Consider the following 6,000-nt stretch of genomic DNA (forward strand, 5'->3'; position numbering starts at 1 on the left):
GTGTTTTTAAGAGTTTATCTTTTTATTTATTTCTATTGATTTCTCTTTACATATTTTTTTCATATTTCTCCCCCTTTTACACATTTATACATAATTTCTTCCCCTTTTTGTCATCATACCAAAAAGGAGGTAATCAACCACAATCAATGGCACAAACCAAATCATCAAATGGCACATAATTGAAGATAAGATGTCTACTCATTGTATTGATATGAATTGAAGTAGATTTGAGCATACAATAGGTAAAGTAAAACAATACAAAACAGAAACTCAAACACATCTATGTCCTCCTCGAGGATGAAGCTTCCCCTCTCGAGGATGCATCTCCTCCTCTGGAGGATGTGGCTCCTCCTCTCGAGGATGTGGCTCCTCCTCTCGAGGATGGTGCTCCTCCTCTCAATCGGCTCTGCTCCATGAGGAGGGTGACTGCATCTGTGACATGGCCAAGCTTGTGTGATGATAGACGTGGTGGCTCTGCTATGTGTAGTGGAGAGCTCTGTCACCGACGCCTGAAGCTCAGTCACCGATGTCTGAAGTGCGTCCAGCTTGTCGATGAGTACACTTCGACAAGCGCTCGGCCCCCCTCGGTGGTGGTGTGCAAGTCACGACCTATCTCCTCTCGCATCTGTCGAGTGGAGCTCGTGACCTCACTCATGCTGTGGAACTGGGCCTGGACCAAACTCCGGACATTTGTAGATCTCTTCCCGTACATGAGCCGTCATGTCAGTCACGCTGTCAAGAAGGGACCAACTGAGAAGATACGGTGCAGGAGTGGGAGCAGGCACCGCACCTCGAAGCTCCCGAAGCAGCTCATACCTCACCTCTCTGACTATCTCCTGTCGCAGCTCCCGGAGCTGCTCAGGATCAATCCGGACCCCCATAGAGGGTGGTGCCGAGGAGGAAGGTCCGGCGAGGTGGTAGGAGCAGGAGGAGTGGATGGAAGGTCTGGATGGTCTAGAAGGTCTGGGTAGTCTGAATCGGGCTCAGGACTGGGTGAAGGTCTGGTGGTCTGAGCGGTGAGGGTAGACTTCCTAACCCATACCCCCTCTCTCTTCCGAAACCCCATCCTGTGCATGGTCCCCGTACACAAGCGATCTGTCCATCGCAATGCACGAGAGGGTTCCCTCTCAGGAAATGGGAATCTCGTACTCCCTAAAGAGAAGAGTAAAAATTCATGCCGTATGGGAGGGTGAGGCCTAGGTCTATCTAGGGGCTCACACATATACCTATAGATGAGTTTGGGAAAGTTGACTGGGGTGTCCTGAAAGAATGTAAGACATAATAGCTAGGTCCCTCTCATTTACAAAATCAAATCTTCCTGTCTTAGGGAAGATGGACCTGGACCAGAATACTCAAAAGGATTTTCACTTCAATAGGAAGTGAGCTAGCAGATACCTCGTCTAGGGGGGACTGAGGTGGATGCCCTAAGACGACCGTAAGGGCCTCAACTCTATCCTCAGGGTGTGCGGGAGCCACCCCTACTAATGGAAGGTGGAGGATGTGGGCAATGAGATCCTCCGTGACACGCACAGGGACACTACTACTGTGCCCTCGATACCTCCATCTCCCGATGGACGGTACTATAAAACTCTTGAACAAGGCCAGGGTAAGTGGGAAGGTCCAAAGTGAGGAAGTACTCTAGGCCCTGGGCTCTAAGCCTATCACCTATGGTGAACCCTTCCCGGAAGAGATAGTCAAAGTCGACATACCTCCCGGTGGTGACGGCCTTCCCGGCCAACGGCCTTGCGGGAACCGCCCTAGGCGGGAACGAGCCGGAGGTGGTTCCCTCGCGGGATCGTGCCGCGCCTTGGAGCGCCGCTCGGGACCGGCCTCGGGACGGGACCTCTTCCTAACCACGGTCTTACGAGGCATCTTGACCTAAATGGGAAGAAACACCTAAAGGACGGAGAAAGGTCGACGGAGGAGACTCGGGACGGACAGGAGACGACCTAGGAACGGACGAAACCCTAAGAACCGGTGAAAAATCGACCGAACAGAGGTTGGAGACGATCGGGGACGACCTAGGAGTCGGCTCTAGGGCTTTTTGAACAGTGGCGGCTTGAAAGAAAAGTGTTTGCGAAACGACAAACCTAGGGTTAAAAAGTCGGATCCCGACTGCGAGTCGACTCCCCTGAGTCGCGAGTCGACTCGACCTCGAGTCGACTCCAGAATATGCGCGAGTCGACTCTCCTTATGCGCCTGTAGACTTCGAGTCGACTCCCGACAATGTGCGAGTCGACTCCCCTCAGCTGCCATCTTTGCGAGTCGACTCCCGCAAATGCGCGAGTCGACTCCCCCTTAGGAGCCGGCTCTGAAACTTACTCGAGTCGTCTCTAACTTTGGCACGCACCTAAAACTCATGCTATAATCGTGCCAAATGAGGGAAAATCACCTAATTATGATCTGATTTGATGATCATTGAAAAGAAACTCTATTTTAACCACATTGTAATCATCAAAATCAATTATTCTAGTGAAAAACCACCACTAGGATGGATCAATCACTCCTAATCCCCTCCTAAGCACACTAAACCTCTCTTCACTTAGGGAGTTTTGTAAAAATATCTGCTAATTGATTATCAGTACAAACAAATTGGAGTGTCACATCACCATTCAATACATGATCTCTTATGAAGTGATGTCTTATCTCAATGTGTTTAGTTCTTGAATGTTGAATTGGATTTTTAGTTAGATTTATGGCACTTGTATTATCACAATTAATGGGAATTTTATCTTGTTTAATGCCATAATCTTCTAATTGTTTGTTTAATCCACAAGATTTTGAGCACAACAACTCCGGATGCCACATATTCAGCTTCAGCAGTGGATAATGCAACCGAGTTTTGTTTCTTGCTAAACCATGAGATAAGGTTTTCTCCTAGAAATTGACAAGACCCGCTGGTACTTTTTCTATCAAGCTTACATCCAGCGAAGTCTGAATCTGTGTATCCTATTAAGTTTAGGCTAGATTCTTTAGAGTACCATAGCCCTATATTCTTAGTTTCCTATTAAGTATTTAAAAATTCTCTTAACTGCAGCTAGGTGTGATTCTTTAGGATTAGCCTGATATCTAGCACACATGCACCACTAAACATAATATCAGGTCTACTTGCAGTAAGATACAGTAAAGATCCTATCATACCTCTATAAAGTTTTTGATCTACAGATTTACCTGATTCATCTTGATCTAATTTGCATGATGAGCTCATGGGGGTGCTGATTGACTTGTTTCCCTCCATATCAAACTTCTTGAGCATCTCCTTGATATATTTGCTTGATTGATGAAGATTCCTCCTTCAGATTGTTTGATTTGAAGCCCTAGGAATAGTTCAGCTCTCCCATCATGCTCCATCTCAAACTCACTCTGCATCAAATCAGCAAACTCTTCGCAGAGGCGATTGTTAGTAGCACCGAAAATGATATCATCAACATAAATCTGTACTAATAACATATCTTTGTTTTTGCTTTTTCAGAAATAATGTTGTGTCTACATTCCCTAGAGAATTCATGTTCTAATAGAAATTACTAAGTCTCTCATACCATGCTCTAGGTGCTGTTTTAATCCATAAAGTGCTTTTGTTCAGTTTATACACCATGATTAGTGTTGCCCAAAGATGGGTCACCCAAGAGGGGGGGTGAATTGGGTGTTTTAAAAACTTTTTGCCTAATTAAAAATAAAACACACAAATATATGAACTAAAATAATGATAAAGAGATAAGAAGAGACAACCACAAACACACGGTTTTATAGTGGTTCGGAGCCTTCACCGCTCCTACATCCACTCCCCAAAGCGCCTTTGGGAAATTTCCACTATAATCCAAGATTACAGTACAGTAGTTTTGCGAGTTCACTACCCAACTCGTTGTTTACACCGGGCTCACAACAAACCCTAAAACCCCCAATTTCCTCTTAGGCTTGGGACGCCTTTCCCTTGTTCCAAGTCCCTTGACTGGAACAAGCACCACAATAAAAGAGTTTACAAAAGGAAATAAAAGCTCTAAGAAGCAAATATAACTGTTACGGGGGAACTAAGCCGCCATGCTCCACGTGACCGGCACGCGCGCCCATGAAGACTACGGCTGTCCTTTGATCCAGCAATCCGACCCCGAGTCGGACATCTTCGGCTCCACAGCCCGACTCGAGTCGGCTGCCCTTCGATCCAGCAGTCCGGCCCCGAGTCGGACATCTTCGGCTTCGCAGCCCGACCCCGAGTCGGCTGCCCCTTAATTTAGCAATCCGACCCCAAGTCGGATATCCTCAGCACCGCAGCCCGACCCCGAGTCGGCTGCCCCCTGATCCAGCACTCCGACCCCGAGTCGGAGATCTCTTGATAACGACAGGCCTGCTTCCCAGAGGCACGCCGAGGCCTCCTGCTCCACTACTCCCCTGCAACGGCTGTATCCGATGCTGTTCCACGATCTCCTGTATCAGCCGTACAAAGCGGAACTCCACTACGCCCTGTCATGGCCGTACCCAGCGCTGCTCCACGACGCCCTGTAACGGCCATGTCAAGTGGCCACTCCATCGCGCCCCACGATGACAAACCCCCTGAGAGACCCCCCAGCCAGGTATATATGCGGCTGGGGGGAGAAGGGGGGGTAAGCAAGAACTTCCAGAGCATTCTCCTACTACCTGCAATTATCTCTCCTTCTCCTCCAATCTCCTCTGACTTGATCGTCGGAGGGCTCCCACTACCCCAGTGGTGGTGCGAGGCTTGCTTGCAGGTTTCCCGGTGGAAGGTGGAGCGTAACCAACACCCAACCAAGACAACTCAGACGGAACCCCGTTCACACCGCTGTGTCAATCGTTCTCGGTTTGGACCACCAGCAACAGTTGGCGCTAGAGGGAAGGGACTGATCTCAGAGCGATCGTAATGGGCACGGCGAGTGGTCGTGGAGCTTCCAATGCCTCCGGTCGCGGGCCTCTCGCGCCTCCGGCTGGGAGGCCGCTGCGTCTCCAACACATTCTCAGCAACACTCCACCATTCCACCCCCCATTCAGATGGTCGAAGCCCGCTCAGTTCGACCAGTTAGCCCAGCAGGTTCGCACCCTCGCGGAGGCAGTGCAGAACTTGCAGGGTGTGATGTCTCGAGCGCCACAGCGGGCCCAGGAGCCGCTGCCCCCGAGCGCTCACCTGTCTTCCTCAACCCGCGCTCCTTCCTCTCCCATGGGGAGGAGCGCCGGCGCGAGGAAAGTTCTCGAGCACGGTCCATTCTGCCAGGACCTTCTCATCGAAGCTGCGCGGGGTACGAGAGGCGGGACCCGGGCGCGTTCTCAGACCCCCCAGTCCTCGAGGGGCCCGCACTCCCAGTCGGTCCCCCTCGCGCCGCTCCTTGTCTCCCACCCACCGGTCGCGCTCCTGGACCGGCGGGTGGACGATCTCCACAGACAACTCCAGGTCCTGACAGGGCCACTCCAAAGATCCCTTCGCCGACTTGGAGATCTCCTCCCAACCGGCGCTTGCCTCGAGGATCCTGCGGACCCCAAATCCGCCGGGATTCAAATGCCGGCGATCGAGCCCTATGACGGGGCGGCGGACCCGCGGGATCACGTGGAGAGTTTCAGGACTCTTATGCTCCTCCATGGAGCATCAGATCCCTCTCCTCTGCAAGGCCTTCCCGGCGACCCTCCGTGGCCCAGCCAGGGCGTGGTTCGCCGGCCTGGAGGCTGACTCTATCCAGTCCTTTGACCAGTTCACTCGCCTCTTCATCAGCCATTTCGCCGTCAGTAGCCGGCGGCGATTGGTTTCCGACTCCCTCTTTGATGTCCGGCAAAACGAGGGAGAAAGCCTGCGGGATTACCTTACCCGCTTCAACAAGGCTACATTGGAGATCCCGGAACCTGAGCCAGGAAGTGGCTCTCTCAGCCCTGAAGCGTGGCTTCCGGAAGGGCAGACTCACCTTCTCCCTGGACAAACGCCTGCCGCGGAGCTTCCCGGAGCTGTTGTCTCGGGCGAAACCAGTATGCAGACGCCGAGGAGGCAGCCGCCCACCGGAACAG

This window comes from Phoenix dactylifera, unplaced genomic scaffold (genome assembly GCF_009389715.1).
Source record: "Phoenix dactylifera cultivar Barhee BC4 unplaced genomic scaffold, palm_55x_up_171113_PBpolish2nd_filt_p 000178F, whole genome shotgun sequence".
Classification (NCBI taxonomy): Eukaryota; Viridiplantae; Streptophyta; class Magnoliopsida; order Arecales; family Arecaceae; genus Phoenix; species Phoenix dactylifera.